The following is a 23,877-nucleotide window of genomic DNA, read 5'->3' on the forward strand; positions in this document are numbered from 1 at the left end:
GGAATTGTATACACACAGCTTCAAGGCCATTCTGACAGCTATGCAATGGGCTTGTCTGTAATTTCTCTGAAATGTGAGGGTCTTTTCTCTGAGTAGATCTTTAGAATTTGCATAAGCTTCTGTTTCTTGTCCCTGATGAAAATGTTTCATCCCAACTGTTTTGCTGTTTTGTGCCTCCTTCCCCACCCCCCTTCCCGCACCATGTTCCCTTGAACTACAAGCTCTGGCTGAGTTCACACTAAACCACTCCCACTTGTTTTCTCCTGTTTAATTTGTTGATCTCCATCCGTGAAATTAGTACTGTCCTTGGGAGCATTCCTCACCTACGAACTACGGAGATGCTAGAATCTGTTTCCGAGGGCTTCGGGTTCGGATAGCAGGAGCAGTTTCCTCTAGCACACTAATCCGATTATTACAGTCTTTGTCGAGCATAGGGCTAAACGGGCAGAAGTTACTGAAGGTTATTAATGTCTACAAACATGACTAAGGGTTTGGAAAATTGGTTGGAAATTCATTTAAGGTTTATGAGCATCCGCTTATAAAGAGGGGTTTTTGCAACCATTTTTTGTGAGGCAATAAATTATCCTTTGTGTTCAGTAATTAACACCAACTCTATGCGCGGTCCTGGAAATAGGTCCGTCCTTAGCTTTTGTTAGGATTCTTAGTTTCATCCATTGAAAAGTTTAATGTTTATAGAGATGGTCCTTTGTCAGATCTGTTCAGTGGTGTGGGGAGAACTAATGCTTCAATCCTGTTTTGGGCAAGTTAGCAAATTGTATAGGTAAAAGAAATGATAAGGGCAAATGTGATGTTGGTTAGAGGAACCAGGAGGCTACTGTCTTTGGCTATCCAAGGAAGAAGGAGACTTCAGAGAGTTTTCAGAGGTCTGAAGTCAATGCCTTACGAGATCCTTTGGTGACAGGAAATCTTGGCCAGACACAACTATCACCATAACCTCCTCTGTCTTTCCATCTTACCTTTGCTTTCTTGCATTAGGCTTTAGTTATCCTTACTGCTGAGGACAATGTCCTTTTTTTCCTTTAGCAACAATTATTTGACCACTGCTCAAAAAAAACTTCCAACTCTTCTCTTTCCTGCAAGCTTGAAAATTCAGCATGTTTTCACATCTAAGCATCATCGTGGAGCCCTGTGTTGTGCTGGTCTTGACTGCGGGGGCTGCTGAGAGCGTGTCTGCCCTCACTCTCCACAGCTGCTGCGAGAGAGGGTGACGGGAACCTTCGGTTTGGCTGTAATTAGCATCACCTGAGAAGGCTACTAGGGTAGATCTGCCCCCCAGGCCACATGGTCGTACACAGCCTTTGCTCCACAGGCACACCTGGTCTCCCTCCCGTGCCCCCAATTCCAAGTGAATTACTTGTTTTCCAGTATTTCACGAATTCCACATCAGGATTACATGTTGGCCATCTCTTAGCCCATGAGGAAACCGAGACCCAGGCAGAGGACTGGCTTCCTCAGCATTGCACAGCAGGTTCGAGCGCCTCGCCTGGGGCCTAAGATCAGCAGCCCGAGGTCGGGTGTTCCACGGCTTTCTTCGCCCTGTGTGTGTAGCTAGATTTGTTTAGCCTAGCCCTGCCTGAGCTGGACGGTGACAGTCCTTGGGTTGTGGCACAGATGCTCTGCCGTCCCCTCCGTGTGTGGTCCGTGCCGCCACCTGAGCTTTCCGGCTGGTGCGCGAACCTGCTTCATGGTGGGGCCCTCATGGTCACCTCACTTTTAAATCAGGCCTCACAAAGGATGGTCACGTGTTTTTGGTGAGACCCGTGTGCCGTCTACAGAGCAAGACTGGATGCTCTTCCGCTGCTCCGTCTTCCTTTCTGTTCTCTTCAGAGACCTGAGGGCGTTGCTTATTTTCTTGAGTTGATTCTCTACCTTTTTTTGGCAATTGGACAGATTGCTCATGACTGGAAACTCAGTCTCGTGTCAGCGTGCAGACCCCTCCTTGAGTCCTTCAGCACTGGTATAAAACGATTGAATGAAAGCCACTCAGTTTGCAGCTGTGCTCCGCGTCCTCGATGAGGGAGGGCGGTCACAGGGCTGGCGCGACACGACAGGCTCAACTTGGCCTTGTTACCTGAGCTAGGCGTGCTCCACGATCGCAGCCTGTGACTTCCCAAATCCAAATGCTACCACAGAGAGTATGCCTACTTTCCAAACTGACCTGAAGGCCCAGAGGCCGTTCCACTGGGCTCAGGACAACCGTCCAGTGACCCACATCGGAGGATGTAGGCCAGGGAGCTGTGGAGGGGAGCACTGTTGTCTGAGAGTTTTACTGGAGGCACACTTCTCACTGTCTCTTGGAGGTGCGCTGGTCACGGTGTCATGGGTTAGTAACCCTACTGTTAAATGCTTTGGAGGAAATCTGTAGACGTGAAAGTTTGTTCCTTCCCTTTTTACTGGAAAACATTTCATCCAGCCCTTGAAACTGGGCATCTCTCTGTTAGCGTTGCCGATTTCCACCACAGGGTTCAGGTTCCTGTCACCATTGGTGTTTCAGAAGGTTTTACTAGGGAGGTAGGAGGATAATGACAGTGCGTGTGCAAAAAATTACTGCCCTCTCGTTTGGTGAGGGAATTGAGAGCGGTACGTAGCTACTTCACAGCTGTAGAGCAAGTGGGTGAATTTATATTCTGGATCTTTCTTGGCCCTTCGTGAGTCATAAACACATTGACCTAAGAGATTTATCAGGATTATAGAGGTATAAATTGTTACAGTGTATTATTTGGTCCAGCTACTCCACGTGTCAGATGTGTGGAATGGTTTCTGTAGGCCAGTAGCTATTCTTGGAGTATGAGACATTATCCCCAAATCTAGACAATAATGCAAACTTGGGAATCCGCAGGTTTGTGATTTCTACATTTCCTACCACCTTTAATCTTGTCCTCCCTCCTGTTGCTCTCAGAAAATGGACAGAGCATCATGTGAGATGAAACAGGCACAATTTTCAGAAAAGCAAGCCTACATTTGCCCTCCTTTGGATTTTATCATACAACCTGTGCTCTAGATTCTAACCCTAATACCCACCGACTACCTCCTTATTTTTTTCTTAGATTTCAGTAGTTTGTTAAGATCTCATTCTCGGATAACTTTATTTTTAGAAAAGATTTAAACCTAACTTTTCTCATTCAGTGCTGTCATTTCACAGGACAGATCTATAATTTTGACAGCTCTCATACACAAATTTCTAGAAATGTAATAGAAAACAATTTTGCACATATGGTGCAAGTCTTGCTGCTGTATGTTTAATGTGGCGACACTTGCCATAACTGCTTGGCAATACGTGTCAACTAGAACGCCTGAGTCAGAACTCTAATGTCCATGTGTCTAAACAGCGGTATGTATCATTATGATGTATTTTTGTAAACATAGCGATGGCTTCTTTCAATCTTATGTATAAGTGGTGAATAAAGTAATCACTTCCCTTGGAATAATGTAGGAAAATGCTCCCCAGCTGATGGCCCTGTGCAATGTTACTTGCATCGTCAGCCAGTGGCAGTTGTGTCTTTGAGAGAGTGAGGGATGGACAGCCGGCAGTGTGGAGGCCGAGCCTGTCACGCCACCGGCCCTTGCCTCCTCGTGTGTAAAATTCAAAACCGTGACCGATCGCGCTCTCGCCCTCCGTCGTGTGTTCAGTTGCAGGAAACGTTGAGAGGACTGGGCTTGCTTCCCCCAGTGACCAGCTTGGTCAGGTTGCCTCCTGAAGCACCAGATTGACCAAATCTTTGTGGTAAAGTGGCCAGAGACGTTTTCCTCGTGACCATCCGTAGCTGACTGACGTCTGGGTGGTGGTTGAATCACAGTTCCCCAAAGTAGAATGAAAATACATCTGCTAAGAAGACTCCTTCAGAATAATTGCCCCCGTACAAATGGCCCCGTTGGGAAACGATTCAGGCCCACCCGAAAGCACTCGCAGCAGCTGTCCTAACTGGAGCTGGTGCCATTGAGTTCTCGTGGGCCAGGTACCCCGCGAAGCACTTTAACCGCTCTCTCCTTTGAATCCTCAGAGCCACGCTCCCAGGCGGTGGCGGCCGTTATCCCGGCTGATCGCAAGGACGCTGCCCGCGGTGCTCCGCTCACAAGGGGGCCACGGGGGGCTTAGTAAGCAGGGTGACTAGTTCAGTTTCCCCAGTAGTCAAAGCAAAGTTCTCAAAGCCCGTCAACACTTGGGAATGGATTTTGTTTAATTAATGGCATCAAGGAAAAGATGTTATTTGTGTTACTAAAAACCACTTTTAAAGTATGTTGATGCTTAAATAGGACCTTATAAACCGTATCTCCTCTGGTAACTGCCCGGGTTTCTGCGTAAGACTTGACTTACGTAAGATCCCGTGTTGAAGACTAGAAAAAGTTTTAAAGTAGTGAATAAATTAAAATTGCTAATTTGTTCACATTTGTTTCATAGGTTTCCTGTAAAAAAAAAAATACAGGGATATATAAAAGCAAAAATTGGAAGTCAGCGAAGTGATCATCTTCGGGAACTCCTAGATGTTAGAAATGGCACTGGGCATCGGTTAGCTAACGTTTCATTCACTTTTCACATTTGTTGTATTTGTAGCCTTAGAATTGATGAGTCTGGTTTGGAAGAGAGGGATTTCATTTATGATGTCACTGTGAGAACTGTTGTGAAGATTTTGTAGGAAAATACAGTCATCTGTCGATTCTTGCCTGTAGTGATGGCTTTAACATCTCTTTGGCTGTGTTAAGTTCGAGAGCCTGCCAAGGCCATGCGGGCCTAGCTTGTGTTCCTTGAGAACAGGGCGTGTCAGACCGTGAGATGGGTCCTGAAACGTTCCAGGTCACCGGTCCAGCCCGACCCTGCCCAATGTAAGCATCGCCTCTCTGTCTCTCCTCTCTGGAACTTCATGTAGCAGCCTAACACTGGGGCCAACTTGCCTTTACTCTATTTTCTATGATGAACACTTGTGGAGAAACTGTGACAAATCCATTGATCCTAATATTTTTATTGTTGGAGTCTTGTTGATTCTCTATGAATAATTTCTATTTGATTGTACTGTGTAGAATTAATACCCACTAGGGATATGTTAATAAAACTATAAACGCATAGTGTAATATAGAACAGCAAGATTTTTTTGTGAACAATTTATATAGAAAAGTAAGTTGTTTTTTAAGTGTTAGGCACATTTCTTTTAGGAACTTAAAATGTTATAAGAGTTTTTTAAACATTCAATATTTTTAATTATAAGAAACATTTGTTACTAGAGCCAATTATTTCAGGTGTTCTAATTGGAGTATTGATTTTATTACCTCATATACCTCTAGAATGCCACACGTTCTGTTGGAGATAAAATTGCACAATAAATGTCAAGTCTCTGTTAAGTGTTTCTGCATCTTTCTCCAATTCATTGAAGAAGCTTTTCTGTTTTGTTTTTGTTGTTTTATTTTTTTTAAAGAACTTTATGCCCCCTGAAGCTAAGGCTTTTCTGCTTGTCTCTGAATGCCAAGAAAATATTATATACTTAAAACCCAAATAAAAGGTACTCAAGTTATGTCAGGGAACAAATCAAAAATCATCCAAAAAAAGTCATTTGATCCCGTGACCGAGGACAAGCAGTGATGACGGAGAGTGGCGTGGAAGCCAAAGGGACCTCTGCCCTGTGTGTTTCTGTACGTCCACACTTCACACACGGCTTGTTTCCTACGCAACGGCATCCTTCTATCACGGAGGAAAAAATCCTACAGCTGCTACTCCTGACCTTTAAAAATGAACAAATGTTGATTGTTTATGGTTTTCCAACAGTGATCTGAGTACAAAACCGAAGTCGTCATGGCTAAATAAAGTGGCATGATTGTGGCTTCCCACGTTTAGTTATTACATAAAATATGAATGTGACATATCAGCCATCGTAGAATGATAAAATTGGGTAAATGTCATTTCATAAATCAGACTAAAAACTAAAAACACTTGTTTCATTTTAGGGAAAATCTAAAGATGTGATTTTTTTCACTAGAAGATGCAACATTTCAACCAGGTGTTTTGGGTGAAGCAGTAATTTGGTCCAAATAATTTGAGTTTCAATTGGGGTGTCAATTAAAACTGAATTTAAATTATTTTATTATTCTAAAGCATTAAAGAGGATTGTTAACTAACTTGGGTTCTTAAATATTTTCAAATGTTCTCAAATATTTTGAATATTTACCCCAGACACATAGGGTAAGCTTCAGATTTAAATACTTGAAAAAGTATTAGGAACAAATTCATTCAGGTTACAAGATATAAGATCAATATTCAAAAATCAATTGTATTTCTAGACACCAGCAACAGACAACTTGAAAATGAATTTAAGGACAATTCCATTTACAATAATATTGGAAAGAATACTACACTTAAGAATAAATTTAATAAGTGCCAGACCTGTACACTGAAAATTACGAATCATCAATGGAAAGAATTTTAAAAGATCTAAGTAATAATGATAATGGAGTGCAAGACTTAATACAATATTAAGATGGTAATACTCCTGGAAATATCTACAGATTCATTGCAGTTCCTATCCAGATCTCAGCAGAATTCTTTGCAGAAATTGACAAGCTGATCCTAAAATTCATATAGAAATGCAGGGAACCCAGATAGCCAACAGATAGACATCTTACATTTATGTCCAATTGGTTTTTAACAAAATGCCAGGACAGTTGAATGGGGAAAGAATAGTCTTTTCAACAAATGGTGGTGGGAACACATGATCTCCTCATCAGAAAGAAAGCAGCTGGGGGCACCTGGGTGGCTCAGTCGGTTAAGTGTCTGACTTAGTTTCAGTTTAGGTCACGATCTCAGAGTCATGAGATCAAGACCTGCATCAAGGTTTGAGCTCAGTGCAGAGTCTGCTTGTCCCTCTCCCTCTGCTCCTCCCCCGACTCATGAGTACATGCTCACTCTCTCTCAAATATTTTTAAAAATGCAACTGGAGGGGTGGCTGGCTGGCTCAGTTGGTAGAGTATGCAATTCTTGATCTTGGGGTCGTGAGTTCGAGCCACATGTTGGGGGTAGAGATTACTTAAAAAAAATGCAGTTGGACCGCTACCTCAAAACCATATGCAAAAAAAGGAATCAAAATGGATGATAGACCTAAATGAAAGAGCTGAAATTATAGAACTTTTAGAAGAAAACATAGTATTAAATCTTCATGATCTTGGATTAGGACATAGCATCTTCAGTGTGAAACCCAAAAGCATAAGCAACATTGAAAACAATAGATTAAGGGGACTTCATTACTTTTGTGCTTCAGAGAACACTATGAAGAATGAAAAGACAGCCCACAACCTAGGGGAAAATATTTGCAGATCATGTACCTGGTAAGAGACTTGTAGTCAGAAGATATAGGACTCAACAATAAAAACAAAGAGCCCAATTAAAAGCGGGCAAACAACGAATACACATTCTCCAGGGAAGATGTATAAATGGCCAATAAGCACATGAAAAGATGCTCAGCATCATTAGTCATTAGGGAAATGAATCAAACCACAATGAAATACCACTTCACTAAGAGAGCTACAACGAAAATGACACACAGTAACAAATGTCGGCAAGGATACAGAGCTATTGAACCTTCATACCTTGCTGGTAGGGATGTAAAATGGTGCAGGCATTCTCAAAAACAGCTTGGCAGTTGCTAGAAGTTAAAGAGTTAACATGTGACCCAGCAGTTCTACTCAGAGGTATATACTTAAGAGAACTAAAAACGTATACAGATGTTCACAGGACCATTCTTGATAATGGCCAAAAAGTGGAAACAACTCAAATGTCTGTCCATTGATGAATGGGTAAACAAAATGTGGTGTTTAAAAAAAAATGCGTAGCCACAAAATGGAATATTATTCAGCCATAAAGAAGGAAAAAAACAGCAACACCTCCTACAACATGAATGGACCCGGGAAGCATGATGCTAAATGAAAGAAGCCAGACAGAAGGCTACATTTCTAGGGCTCCATTGATATGAACTCTTCTGAATAGTCAAAATACCAGGTAGGTCAATTTTAGAGTACGCTGCTCAGTACATGGTTTACATAATGAAGGAGCCACATGTATTATGATAGAATCCCTTTAAAGTTGGTTATCATTCACACAGTAGATTTACGGAGAGCCCGATGTGCCTGGCACTGTATCACGCATCACGTCCCAAGAACCGAAGTAGGACCGCCCATGGCTGGATCCCTATGTGGAGGAAAATGAATTGTGAGAAAACCCCAAGTTCCACGGAGCAACTTGTTCCTGCGAATAAAGCTTTACTCAAAAAGCTGACTCGGGCACAAGACGAGAGACGGTGCCACCGAGCCTGTGCCTCTGTCCCCCCAGACAGCTCGACCGACTGTCTGCCAAAGTACATGCCAGTTCGGGAAGACCGGTTCTTACGTGACTTAGCTACTCCCAAGTCCTCGTTGAACTCTCCTGTTTTCTCTCCCCCCCACCCCGCCTTTACAGCTGCTCTTCAGACCTCCCACAGACACGGTCCTGGGGGTACCCACGGGGTGTTCCAGGCAGTCTGTCAGCAGACAGAGGGCCCCATCCATCGGAGGAGCGTTTAATAAAGACTTTGGTGAGAAGGTGTGGGCAGGACGGACTGCCGCTCCGAGCGAGAGGGCCGTGTCCGGACCCAGCGCCAGCCGGGGATTGTCAGTAGCCTGGAGGGGCAGGCCGAGCGAGTGGTTGGTGGCACCGGGATTACAGAGGGCTGTGTGGGGAAGGCTCCTCACGGGGAGGCGAGGTCTCCATGTTAGACTCGGCAGAGCCTGCGGGGAGGAAGCGCGGAATCAGCACTCTGATCTCCCGCTCTTTTCCATCTCCTGCCGCGGCTCCCTTCTAGCTGAAAGCATCTGGAAACCAGAAGGCGGGGAACCCATTTGTATCCATACAAGTCAGCATCCTGGGACACCGAGCCGGTGGAGAAAGGAGAGCGGGACGATGTGAGGCGCAACTGACACGGTCACGGACACTAGTCCGATGGTCCTAAGAGCTCTTGGGTTCCACCTCATTGGAATCCTGGGAGTGGACGTCTTTCCATAAACGACCTTGCAATTCTTAGTAAATTGGAATAGTTATTTAGTGAGCAGGTTAAGTGTTTCACTAACATGATCACGCTGAATCCTCTTCGTGAGTCTATGAGGTAAGGTAATACTGTCCCCACTCTCTGGATGAGTCAACTGACAGAAGTTCCCAAGATTACAGAGCCAGTCGTGGCCCAGGGGTGAAGCCAAGTAGCCATCCGGGCGGTCCGCCTGCAGGTGAGCAGCAGAGGTAAAACTCACCTTTGAAGGTAATACCTGTAAGGCTTTCGAGACCGAGGGGAAAAGTTGCAACGCTGAGGCTAAGCAGCAGCTCCGTCTTACCTCTTCCGGCCCTGGCTGGTCAAACCATAATCTCTCTCTCGATTTGTCTGAGAAGCCTGCCACACGAGGCCCCGAAGGGGGGGCACAGGTGAACACTGGTGCAACTTCTGGGTCCCGGCTGAGGCTTGGTCCTGCTGCGGTCCTAGCTCATCAGAGACACGGTCTCAGTGCCTCTGCTAACAGCCCTCTGGATGCCTTGGTCTTGATGTTTAAGAAACAATGCTTCAGTCAGTCAGTCATCAATAAGGCGGAATGAGGGACAACTAAAATAGAACCTGAGTCTTTGTACTTCTCAAATGTCAAGTTTTAATAAATTGGCTTATGCAATGGTTTTGAAATCGAGCTTTAAAATAGACGTTCGTTCCCATTTCCCAAAAATGTTATAGACCAGATTGATCCTGATCTTTTTTACTTTCTTTAATCATAAAAATCAAAATTCATCAAAGCACAAAAATATTTCAGAATACCACTAATGAAAACGAAATATAACAAACAGTAGACTGTGTGGTTGAAGAGCGGCACAGGGACAAGAACACGGAATTCTAAATGCCGGCATTTTTAAAAAGCGAGGGTCCACTTTCCAACAATAAGAGACGAAAAATAGAGACTCTTCAGCCTCTGCCAGATTCTAAGGAGAAATCCAGGCCCTGGGGAGATAGGAGGAACAGAGGTATATGAAATGTCTTCTACTCTGTCTCTTTTTTTGTACCAGTGACAATGATTCATTCTCCTTCCTGGCAACACAGAAGCATTTTCAATTCAATTGAAAAAAAACATAATAATGTGTTTGATTGTGGGTTGTATTGTGTTTTCTATTAGCATTTTGTGCTAAATAATTACCCTTTCGGTTTCTGGTGTATTTTTGGATAGACTGTTTTTCTGTGACTGCAGAAGAAGGTCAAAGCCAAAACTAGGCACGTGATATATGAAATATATGATAGCTCTGGGATTGGTAAAGATTGGGGACCTCTGTCACATTTCTCTTTAGGGATATTTAATGAGGAAAATTCTCATGAATCTCCAAGGAGCTATAAACATGTATTTTAATGGAGAAGCGTCTAATCCTGGTGAAAAGTATAAAACAAGCCTTTACCTTGAAATGTCATCAATAATCGAGAAGTTACAGATAGAAGGAATTTAAAGATCTTCTGATCGAACAGGCAGTTACCATCACTTAAGGAAAAGTAAGGCCCAGAAAATTCCAGTAACCTGCTCAAGGTCATGGACCTATTTACTAGCAGTGCCTAAATGAATATCAGAATAATGCAGTGCCCTAGAACAGTGGTTTTACAACCACTTGTGCAAATTTCTTAGGGGTGTCTCCCTGTTTGCCTTGGCTGCCAGGGAGCCCAGTGTTAGACGTTTCTCCATTGTATCTTCCCGTAGCTCAGCGTTTCTTGTATGCTAATTCTCTACCACTGTCAGCCATCTTTTCTGTTCTTCCCTTTGCATTTATCTTTGAAAGTTTAACAGTGCTTTATTATTAAAAGCTATTTCTATCTGAAAATAGGTGAATTACAGACAGTAAGTATATTAGAATGCTTCCTGGAGTATAAAGAGTAGTGTTCAAAATCGAACTTCCGATATAAGACACCTCCCCCACCCCTTCCTGTCATCATTGCCCCTGCACCGGTCCCACACTCACAAAAACGTTTCCAAACTCTCTGTTCCAACTTATCCACAGAATATGTCTTCTCAACCTTACTGTCACTTCCCCACCAGGGTTCTGTCCCCTCTTTGCCTGCAATGAGGGTAAGAATCTGATGGAGGAAGAAAAGTGAGGCACTTGCCCAGAGGTACTGACATGTGATGTCCGGGAACCTGACTCCTTCCCTTTCTGGGATCCTACCTGCGAGCCTTGGAGAGAGCAAGCTCTCGAACAAGTGTCTGTTGTCTGACAGAAGCTAGATGAAGTAACTTAAGGAGTGAGAACCAGCTGTGTTTTTAAGCTACCAAGATATCAGGTTTAGTTCACAACTGCAATGTAACTCAGTCTACTGTTGACTCATATTACTAGAGTGATTCTAATCCTTTTGGGTCAGGACCACTCTGAGAATCCTATAAAAACTAGGGACTCTCTCCCTAGATGAACAGACACTCAGGATTTTCTAGGACATTCCCAGGGATCCTTGAATTTCCTAAAGCTTATCCGTGGTCTCCATGTTAAGAACTCTTAATCGAGAACCACCTTCTCCTCTGCTCAGAACCACCTTTTCCTGTATAGCTTATCTTACAGTTCTTCATTCCTTCTGAGAGCACTTGTTGGCTACATAGGAAAGACTTCAGAGTAAAATATACTGCTCTAAAATATTAAAATGAAATGGCCAAATTATTAGTCTAGAAGGAGGGTATTAGAAAGACAAATGGATGAGCCATTTTCAAAATGAAAATTCCACTATTAAAAAAGCATTGTGCTATATCATTATTGAAACAAAACAGCTTTGTTCCCCCACGATCCCCTACAAATGAATGCATGTACCTTCGCAAAATTTTGCCAAGCTTCAATCTGGTGGGTTCTTTAATATTAAAAACTTTATAATGTACTAATAAAAATATTTATAAAGGAACATTTTTGGAGGACAATTATTCTGTGCAGGAAACAGTCCTTCCCATTTTGTTAGCCAGACGAACCTGCCCATTGACATTGCAGGCGGGCTCACGCTGCAGACTCGGCCACCCACGTCATCCCCTGCGTTCCCTGCTCTCCCTCCTCCCCTTTGCTCTAATCAGAAAGGCAAATGGAGCCGTTAGAGGGCTTCTGCTCCCCGCAGTCATGTCTGTTCAGTGAGCAGATGTGGCCATGGCGTAGGTACTAAGTGCCTCACCAGGAAAATACTTGGGGAGAATATTTAAAATCTGGCCACTCAAATCCATTCCTAAAATAAAGCTACTTTTACAAACAAGTAACCAGATAATGATCCAATGCTTTTTAAAATCATTGCTTTTTGTCTCTTCCTGCTCACAACTAACAAAAACTAGCTTTAGTTCCAGGTCCCTTTTGAGCTCTCTGAAGCCAAACGCCCATTTTGTTTTATGTTTCCTTTTATTTTTCTTTCTCCTGTTTTCTTTTTTTAAGCATGTATTGTGTAGTGCGGGCTAGGCCCTATGTGAGCGGTCAGTCCTAGGCTCTGCCCTGGGGTCTCCAGTTCCCTCTAACCCGAGAAGACATAGGAGACGGAGCAGGAGAACTGTGATCTTTTCAGAACCACATGACGGCGGCTTTCCCACCAGCTACCGCTGGTCACTGGGCTCTAGCCAGGGAGCTGTGATTGGAGAGAATTGGAAATAGCCCCTGCAAGATCTGGTCTTGTGAGACAGGAAAGTGGGCTCCCCCAGGAGCCAAGCCTGACTCAGTTTCTCCAGGACACAGCTCACAATGAATGCAGTAGGATCTGGGTATGTCCCTTACATGCTGTGGGTTACACTGATTACAGCATACGGTTGTCTACACCCGGGTGCCTGCATGGGTCAGTTGGTTGAGTATCTGGTTCTTGATTTTGGCTCAGGTCATGATCTCAGGGTCCTGGGATCGAGCCCCGCCTCAGGCATTGTGCTCAGCTCAGAGTCTGCTTGGGGTTCTCTCTCTGACCCTCTCCCTGCTCGTGCTGTCCTCTCTCTCTCTCTCTAAAATAAATAAATAAAAATAAAGTCATCCCATCCATTTGTTAATGCAGTGCCTGAGTGTTTTCTTCTGAAATCCTATGGTTAAAGTCTGTGTTATAATGAAAAACTCCTAGTTGAATCTTTACTCTTAAAAAATATTGTTATTGGGGCGCCTGGGTAGCGCAGTCGTTAAGCGTCTGCCTTCGGCTCAGGGCGTGATCCCGGCGTTCTGGGATCGAGTCCCACATCAGGCTCCTCCGCTGGGAGTCTGCTTCTTTCTCTCCCACTCCCCTGCTGTCTTCCCTCTCTCGCTGGCTGTCTCTCTGTCACATAAATAAATAAAATCTTTAAAAAATATATTGTTCTTTTTGCAGAGGGGAAAGGAAAGGATGAATAACTTTCAAAATAATTGCAGGCGACAGCCCTTCCTACTCAAGAGACTACACTAGAAATACCTTGTGAAAAAGAAATCGCTTTGGGTCCAAGCATGCTCAAGTTGAAAGAATTGTTTTATTACTAAACTGTATTACTTATTGTCAACTTCTGGCTTGGTGGTTTTGTGATAGTTTCAAAGTCTTCAGTATGCTTGGTAAAAGAAAAAATGGCTATTCCCATTGAATTTATGGATAACAGTGAATAGCCACAGGAATATCCTGGAAATGTGAAAGGAAGACAAGCAGCATTACCATGGTAATAATACTCGGGGTGAGGTGGGGTAGCGAATGGGTCATCCTGTTATCTCTCATGGCATTCCCTTGCCCCCGTAGCACATATGACAACACTGTAATCGCATATTTGTGGGACTCTTTGTATCAGTTGTATGCCTCAGGAGACTTTGAGCTCTATGATGTCAGGGGACATAATTAATTTTTTCTGCCTTTTGTATTTTTTACCTAGCACAGTATCTGGCATATTGTGGGGAGCTCCAAAATATTTTTAACATGTTAGTGTACTGTGCTTATGTGTCCGTACATACATAGATGATGAACACAGCAGAACGCTTGTCAAGATTTGCAGAGATCTGTGGGAAACAACTTCAGTCGTCCTAACTGTGGCCAGTGAGACGATGCCGTGCAGCCGTGGTGTTGGCTGCTCACGTCCTCTCGTCCCACGCCCTCAATTAGAATCTAACCATGTCCAGACAGGCAAACACTCAACGCAAGAAATAATGCTGTGTAGCTTTCCTGTCATTTGGAAAGTGAGAATGCATTGCAGTTACATAGGCATGCAGAAATTTAAATGTCAATCGTATGCACGAATGGTGAAGACGTAGGTTTAGTTCTCCAAATCACTCTACACACGCCCGTAGCTAGGACGTGCACACACACACACACACACACACACACACACACACACACACACACACACACACAGAGTAGTGCAGCGCCTTGGCATTCGAGAAAACGCCTAATGCTTGGAAGACATGGAACCCGGATTGAAATCCCAGCCCCAGGACAGACCGGGTGTGTCACTTTGGGCGAGTCATTTAACGCTCTCAGAACTTTCGTTTCCTTATTTGTAAAATGATATCTACCTTTTCGAGTTAAAATAAGAATTAAAGCTGACATCTTCTTTGTGTTTTGTCTCTTCTTTGTTCCTCGTTTACTGCCTTGTTTAGGATTATGTATTGTGATTCCATTTTATCTTCACTCTTGGCTTGCTATTAGCGGTACCTCTTGGTGCATGTGCAAGTGTGTGTCAGTGGTTGCTCGTGGACTGACCATCGGCATCTTTAACTTACCACAGTCTGCCTTAAAATAAAGTCAGACCCCTTTATGAATAGTGTAAGGATCTTACAACAATACCCTCCATTTCTCTCTTGCTGTCCTTTTTGCTATTGCTGACGTATATTTTAATCCTACCTTTTATGGGTTTTTAATTCAATTCCATTTTGGTCAAAGAACATAATTTTGTATGATATAAATCTTTTATCCTCGTTGACATGTGATTTATGGCCAAGCATATGGTCTTTATTGGTAAATATTCCAAGTGCCCTTGAAAAGAATGTGAGCATTTTTGTTTTGGGGTGGAAGGTTCTGTAAATGTCAAATAGATCAAGTTACTTGATAGTGTTGTTCACATCTTCTATATACTTACTGGTTTTCGGTCTCCTATTGATTACTGTGTGAGGGGTGCTGTGTGGGTTTATCTGTTTCTCCTTGCAGTTCTATCAGTTTTTGCTTCATGTGTTTTGAAGCTCTGCTTTTACATACATAAACGCATGGATTATTTTGACCTCTTGAAGAATTAACCCCTTTACCATTAAGAAATAACTTTCATTATCCCTGCTAATAATTTTTATTCTGAAATCTATTTTGTCTGATATTAATATGCCTATTCCAGCTTTCTTTTGGTTGGTGTTAATGTGGTAGAGCTCATTCCGTCCTGTTCCACTTCACCTCTCTGAGTCTTTATAATTACAGTGGATTTCTTATAGGCATCAGATAGCTGGGTCTTAACTTTTTTATCTAATGAGACAACCTCTGCCTTTACTGGAAGTATTTAGACCATTTTACACTTACTGTGATTATTGATATAGTTCAGTTTAAATCTACATATTGCTGTTGGGTTTTCTGTTTCATCCCTTATTTTTTTTCCCTTTCTGTCTGCCCTGTTTGTGTGTCCTTTCTATCCTCCCTCCTTTCTCCTCTGTCCTTCTGGCACTCCAATTACATGTCGTGGAGGCAAACTAATGGTTCCCTGAAGATGTCTACATCCAAACCCCAGAGTCTGTGACTATGCTAGGTTTACATGGCATGGGGACCTTAAAAAGGGAGATGACCCTGGATTATTTTGGTGGGTCCAATGTACTCACAAGGATCTTTAGAAGTGGAAAAGGGAAAACCAAAAAATAAAAATAAAAAGTGGAAATGGGAGCATTAGAGAAAGTCAGGGTGGTGCAATGTAAAGATCTGACTCACTGTTGCTGGTTTTGAAGACGGAGGAAGGAGACCGTGAGCCAAGCACTACAGGTGGCCTCTAGAATCTGGGAAAGAGAAAGAAAAGAACTCTCTCTAGAGTCCCCAGAAAGAAATGCGGCCCTGTCAACGCCAGTGAGACCTTAGCTGGACTTCTAACCTACAGAACCGCAAGATAATAAATGTGTGTTGCTTTACAGCAGCCCTAGCAAACTAATACAAACGTAGGGTAGGCTCTTGATATTGTCCCACAGGTCACATGGACTCTGTTTATTTTTTTCTGTCTGTGCTTTATTTTGGAGTGTGTACATCACATCAAATTCACTGATCTTGTCTTCTGCAGTGCCAAGTCTTCTATTATTCCCATCCTGTGTATTTTTCTCTTCAGATATGGTATTTTTTTTAATTTCTTGAATATATATACACACACATACACACACATTCTTTTCTCTTCCACACACTTCATTTCTTGAATACATATATTCATTCACATCTGCCCTCATATGTTCACATTTTCATTTATATTCTTGAGCAAATCTGTATTTAGATAGCTGTCCTAGGTCCTTGTCTGCCAATGTCTTCATCTCTGTCATTTCCAGGGCTGTTCCTATTGACTGATTTTTCTCCTAGTTGTGGGTCATCTCCTCCTGCTACGAATTATTGACTGAACGCTAAACGTTGTGAATCTTGTGTTGACTTGCTGAATCGTGTCGTACTCTTTTATAAAGTGTTGGCTTTTGTTCTCACACAATTAAGTTATTTGCAGATCAGTTTGATTCTTCTTTTTTTTAAATTATTTATTTATTTATTTGAAAGAGAGTGGGGGAGGGGCAGAGGGAGAGACTCTCAAGCAGACTCCCCGCTGAGTGTGGAGCCCAACGAGGGGCTCAATCTCACGACCCACGAGATCACGACTTGAGCCAAAACCAAGAGTTGGACACTTAACCATCTAAGTCACCCAGGCGCTCCCAGGGGGATTCTTCTGAGGCTCGTTTGGGCTTCGCTCTGGTAGATCCAGAGAAGCCTTTAGGGTTAACTTAACCTCACAGAGGTGTGATCCTTCCAGGGCTCCACCAAATTTCCTGAATATGGTAAGTTTTCTCACTTCTGACTGATAGAAAAACAAACTCTTCCAGCTTGATGGGAATTGCTAGGTCTACTGATTTCCCATAATTATTTCCCCTGTTTTGAGGAGTTTTCCCACATGTGTGCAGAGGTAAGTACTTAACCAAAGACATGAGGGAATCTCATGACAGATACGTATGGCTTTCTCTCTGTACCTCCATCGTCTATTATAGTGTGCTTGACAGGCTCTCCCTTCCTTGAACTCCAGTTTCATCTCAACTCAACAAGCTCTCCAGGCACTGTTTGGCGTATCCATTTCTGTGCTGCAGCTTAGAAACCTGCCGTCCAATGTCCTAAAACAGTGCTTGCCTCACATATTTTGTCTAGTTTCTTTCAGCAGAACTAGAAACCTAGAAAACTAGGTTTTCTAGTTGCTTTCAGCAGAAGATAATTCCCATAGCTGTTAATTCATCATGGACAGAAGTGAAGGTATATTTAAAGAATTAAATAATATGTAAAAATGCCTAGCAAGAAGGCACTCAATAAATGATTAATCAATGAATTATTTTAATTGCCTTCAATAATGACAATAATATCTGCTAGGTTTAATCAGGCTCTTACTAGGTCTGAAACAATATAGTATTTTACACATTATCTTATTTAATCCCTATGCAGTTGGATAATACTATTATCACCATTTAATAGATAAGAAAACTGGAGCAAAGTGAGTAAAGCAACTTGCCTAAGGTCAAGTATATAGTAAGTAGCAGAGTCAGAATCTGAACCCTAATATACTTTCAAAGCACCGGCTATATGACTTCAAGTATCTTATCTTGTGTAAGAATACTTAGAATGAGTTGAAATGGTAAAAATAATGAGACTGATTTCTTTAACCAACAAACCAGAATTTTTATCTTCAGGTGAGCATTATTCTTCAAATTACTAACTACCTTGAAAGGACACAAACTTATTTTAACAATGTTCATAGCACAATTAGGGCTTCTCTTACAAAATGAGTTGATGAGCCACAAACACAACAAAAATTTTTAACCCAAATAGTGTTATTTTTCACCTGAAAAAATAACCAGCTTACTCATCCATTCATCCACTCATCCACAACCATCAGTGATATCCAACTAGTTTCAACTGCTTCCAAAAAAAAAAAAAATCAAAATTATCCTCAAAAGATGAAGATAGCCACTGTTTTATCAAGCCTATTTTAAAAGATGGGTGACAAATTCTCTAGTTAACTCCCAAGCAAGTGTTGCAAACATATACTAAACATGGCAGCATTGTTAGAATACTGCTATAGCCTCACAAGGGATTGTTTTTAAAGGAACACTCAGTTGATCCTTTATATTTATTTAAAATACTATTGACATTATTTTATGGCCATACTTTTTTTTTTTTTTTTTTTTTTTTTTTTTTTTTTAGATTTTATTTATTTGACAGAGACAGCCAGCGAGAGAGGGAACACAAGCAGGGGGAGTGGGAGAGGAAGAAGCAGGCTCCCAGCAGGGAGCCCAATGCGGGGCTGGATCCCAGGACTCTGGGATCACACCCTGGGTTGAAGGCAGATGCTTAAGGACTGAGCCACCCAGACGCCCCATCATACTTCTTTTTCTTAATGTTTCACATTTTTATTTAAATTCTAGTTAGTTAACATATAATGTAATAGTTTCAGAAGTAGAATTTAGTGATTCATCACTTACATTTAACACCCAGTGCTCATCACAAGTGCCCTCCTTAACACCCACCATGCTTTTAGCCCATCCTCCCACCCATTCCAGATTTACTCCAAGAAATCGACGAGGTAGGAAATGCACTCCTTTATGAGAGAATTCATAGTGATCTTTCTTTTAAAAGTGTTTCAGTTTTACAACCACAATAACTACCTATATTTCTTTGGAGATATATCTATTGGAAAAGATTGGATACTTCTATGCCAGTAGGCTGCATATCCAAACATCAGAAAATAATCTTAGTCCTTGATAATCAAACTGCGGTCCATGAGTCAGCGCCTTTAAAATTAATTACCTAGAAGCTTGTTAGGAACAGAGAATCTCAGTCCCACTTCAAACCTCCTGAATCAGAAAATCTGCATTAACAAGATTTTCAGGTGATTTGTTTGCAGGTTAAAATTTAAGAAACAGTTCCAGCTGATTCTATGAAGAAACAACCTAAGTTATAATGCCAATGAAACAACTAATGAAGATAAGGAAATGTTTTTTGGATAGAATAGTCAGTGATGACTATCTTAATTAAGGAGAAAGTTCATTCTACAGTAAAGTTTTAGAAATGTAAATCTTTTAAGAGAACTTCAGCCAAATTTAGTTGGACCAGAGATGAGTATCAAAAAAATTAAATAACTAAGCCATAAAACTCCTAGAAGAAAACATAGGTGGTAAGCTCCTTGACATCAATCTTGGTGATAACTTTTTGGATCAAACTCCAAAAGCAAAGGCAACAAAAGCAAAAACAAACAAGGGAGGCTACAAACTAAAAAGCTTCTGCACATCAACAGAAACCTTTAATGAAATGAAAAGGCAACCTACTGAATGGAAGAAAATATTTGCAAATCACATATCTGGTAAGGGGCTAATATTCAAATTATCTGAAGAACTCATAAAATGCAATAGCAAAAAAACCCCAAACAATCCCATTTAAAAATGGACAGGGGACCTGAACAGAAATTTTTCCAAAGGAGACATATAAATTGCCAATAGGTGGTGCCTGGGTGGCTCAGTTGGTTGAGCGGTTGAGCGTGGGACTCATTTCTGCTCAAGTCATGATCTGGAGATCAAGCCCCGCCTCCGTCAATCTTAAGCCCACCTTGCACCAGGCTCATTGTGCTGGGTTTGGGATTCTGCTGGAGATTCTCTCCCTCTGCCCATCCCCCTGCTCAAACATGCTCTCTCTCTCTAATAAATAAATCTTTAAAAAAATAAATTGCCAACAGGTACATAAAAAGGTGCTCAACATCACTAATCCTTAGGGAAATACAAATCAAAAATCACAAGGTAACAGTTCATATCTGTTAGAAGGCTATTATCATAATCCAATTAAAAAATGGGCAGAAGACGCGAATAGACGTTTTTCCAAAGAAGACATCCAGATGGCCGACAGACACACGAAAAGATGCACAATATCACCAGGGAAATGCAAATCACAACTACAATTAGATATTACCCCACACCTGTCAGAATGGCTAAAATCAACAACACAAGAAGCAATAGGGGATGGCGAGGATGTGGAGAAAGGGGAACCCTCTTGCACTGTTGGTGGGAATGCAAACTAGTGCAGCCCCTCTGGAGAACAGTATGGAGGTTCCCCCAAAAATCAAAAATAGAACTACCCTATGATCATTAATTGCACTACTAGGTATTTACCCAAAGAATACAAAAATACTAATTCAAAGGAATATATGCAATCCAATGTTTATAGCAGCATTATCTACAGTAGCCAAATTATGGGAACAGCCCAAGTATCCATCAAATGATGAATGGATAAAGATGTGATATATAAAGATACACACCACACACACACACACACACACACACAAATGGAATATTGTTCAACCATAAAAAGAATGAAATCTTGCCATTTGCAATGACATGGATAGATCTTGAGGGCATTATGAGATGTGAAATTAAGTCAGACAGAGAAACACAAATACTGTTATAATCTCACTTATATGTGGAATCTTAAAAAAAAAAAAAAAAGGACAAAAGAGCTCATAGATACAGAGAACAGATTGGTGATTGCCAGAGGCAGGAGTAAGGCTTGGAGAAATGAGTGAAGGAGGTCAAAAGGTATAGACTTTCAGTTATGAAATAAATAAGTCACGGGGAAGTAACGTATAGCATAGTGACTACAGTTAATAATATGGTTTTGTATATTTGAGAGTTGCTAAGAGATCAGATCTCAAAAATTCTCATCACAGGAAGAACTACGTAAGGTGATGGATGTTAAGTAGATTTATTGTGGTAATCATTTTGCAATGTATACAAATATCAACTCATTATTCTATACACCTGAAACTAATGTCAATTATACTTCAATAAAGTAAAAAAATTAAGTAAATAACTTATAAGAAAATCGAACCCCTTTAATCTGAAAACACCGCCAGGCTTTGAGAGGTAGTCCTATTGCAAAACTAGGCCTGTGTTCAGGACACAGAAAGGTCCCTGGCCTCAATGAAGTGAAGGTAGCTCAGAGAGCCGGGGAGGAACCTTGCAAGGCTTGGGCAGAATAGAAGTCCCACTGGAACAAATGAGGTGGAAACAGCTGTAACATCTATTTCTTTCCTTCAGGAGGTCCAAACTTTTTCACATTCGGAATAAACTGAGAAATTCCGTATCAAATAGAACTTTCTATAAAAATTTTAAATTGCTTCAATCTGAGTTTAACAGCCACCTCTCCTTTCACGTCTTCCTAAATCATCTTAAGATTACATCTAGAATTCAAAAAGAAAAATTACAATAAAAATGGGTTTTAGAGTTTTCTCAGATTTATTTAATATTTCTACTGAGAACAGATAAATCACAATTCAGAACTCCAGCAAGAAACAATACCTTGAAGCTACACTTATGAGGAAGCAAGTTAAATATTCGGAACCACCAGAGACACCATACATATCATTTCAAAATAGGCATGAGACTCTTATCGATTATGATTCTCTAGATCCGGCAGAAATGTTGCAAAGTGGAATTCACTCAATATTGAAGGCTGAAGACAATCTGCTCTAGCATTCAGGGGAAGGGTTCTCAGGAATGAAAATGCACTCTGATGTTCCTGTTTGTATAGATGTGTTACCCTGATTAGACATAGCTATCAACTGAAGACAATAGCCATGTTTTTGTGCACATTCTATCCCTTACCTGCTCGTGGTGCCTGGCCTTGCAGGGCGCTTCCTCAAGGAGGCGTTCTTATCCCCACAGCCTAGGTAGTTGTGAGGTGGTACAGGGCCTAGTGACACAGGGCACTCAAAAAACAGCTGCTGAAAAACAAAAACAAAGAAATAAGCCAGGCTCATAAATATAGAGAACAGAGGGAGCCTGGGTGGCTCAGTCAGTTGAGTGTCTGACTCTTGGTTTCGGCTCAGGTCATGATCTCAGGGGTCATGGGATGGAGCCCCACGTCGGGCTCCATGCTCAGCATGGAGTCTGCTTGAGATTCTCTCCCTCCGCCCTTCCCCTGACTGGTGCACACGCTGTCTCTCTTTCTGAAATATGTAAACCTTTAAAAATAATAAATAAGTACAGAGAACAGATTGGTGGTTACCAGAAGCAGGGGAGGAAGGGTGGAAGAAAAGAGTGAAGGGGGTTAAAAGGTACAAACTTTCAGTTATAAAATTGATAAGTTATGGCAAAATTATAGCCTAGAGACTACAGTTAATAATAATGTTTTGCATATTTGAAAGTTGCCGAGAGAACAGATCTTAAAAGTTATGACAAGAAAACATTTTCTTTTGCAACTATGTAAGGTGACGGATATTAAGGAAACTTATTGTGGCGATCATTTTGCAGTGTATACAAATATCAAATCTTTATGTTATACACTCGAAACTATTATGCAGTTGACCCTCCAAAACCATGGATTTGAACTGTGAAGGTCCACTTATAATGGATTTTTTTTACAGTACAGTACGATAAATGTATTTTCCTTATGATCTTAATGTTTTCTTTTCTCTAGCTTACTTCATTGTAAGAATACAGCATACAGTATATAATACATATAAGATACAAAATACGTGTTAATCAACAGTTTTCAGTAAGGTTTCGGTCAACAGCAGGCTATTAGCAGTTAAGTTTTGGAGGAGTCAAAAGTTACACGTGAATTTTCGACTGCTTAGGGGATCAGGGACCCAAATCCCTGCATTGTTCAAGGGTCAACTGTAATGTTATCTTTCAATTATATACCCCAAAAGAAAAGAGTAGTTATTGAGTATATATGGTAATTGAAGGCTGTTTGGGTTTTTTTTTTTTTAAGATTTTATTTATTTGACAGAGAGAGAGAGGGCACAAGTAGGGAGAGCAGCAGGCAGAAGGAGAGGGAGAAGCAGACATCCCACTGAGCAGGGAGCCCAATGCAGGACTCAATCCCAGGACCTGGGATCATGACCTAAGCCGAAGGCAGACGCTTAACCGACTGAGGCACCCAGGCGCCCAAGAAGGCTGTTATTAACATTTCATTTTCAGTTTTCCAATAGAACAACTGCCCTAGGCTTCTCTGACAAACATACTGTCTTTACAGTGACCCACAGTGAGATCTCAGAGTATTTCAGGTTATATAAACAAAGAATCAAGCACACCACCATATTGACTCCCAACAGTATATGCCCCTATTGCTAGGGGTGGAAATCCCTACAGGAAACTTTGAAGTCCACTGGTATTAAACCCAAGTTAAAAACTAATCAAAAAAAATGAGCTTAAGTCTTTTCCCTTTAAAAGTGTTGGTTCTCACCTCCTTTTGAAAGGAGGTGTTAAAATTAAAATTCTAATTCAAGGATTCTCACACCTTAGGTTTTTTGTGGTTTTTTTTTTTTTTTTTTAAGATTTACTTATTTGAGAGAGAGAGAGAGAGCAAGCATGAGTAGAGGGAGGGGCAGAGGGCGAGAGAGAGAAGCTCAAGCAGACTGCCGACTCCAAGCTGAGTGTGGAGCCTGATGTGGGGCTCGATCTCACAACCCATGAGATCACAACCTGAGCCAAATCCAAGAGTTGGAAGCTTAACCGACTGTGCCACCGAGGTGCCCCTCACACTTTAGGGTTGTTTTATCATTACTCAGGTGTAATTAACACACCGTGTTATATTTGCTTCAGGTGTACAATATAATGCTTCAACAATTCCAGACATTTTCCAGTGCTCGTCAAGATAAGTGTATTCTCAATCCCCTTTTTCTGTTTTCCCCATCCCCCCCACCTACCTC

This window comes from Ursus maritimus, unplaced genomic scaffold (genome assembly GCF_017311325.1).
Source record: "Ursus maritimus isolate PB19 unplaced genomic scaffold, ASM1731132v1 scaffold_8, whole genome shotgun sequence".
In the NCBI taxonomy this organism is placed as follows: domain Eukaryota; kingdom Metazoa; phylum Chordata; class Mammalia; order Carnivora; family Ursidae; genus Ursus; species Ursus maritimus.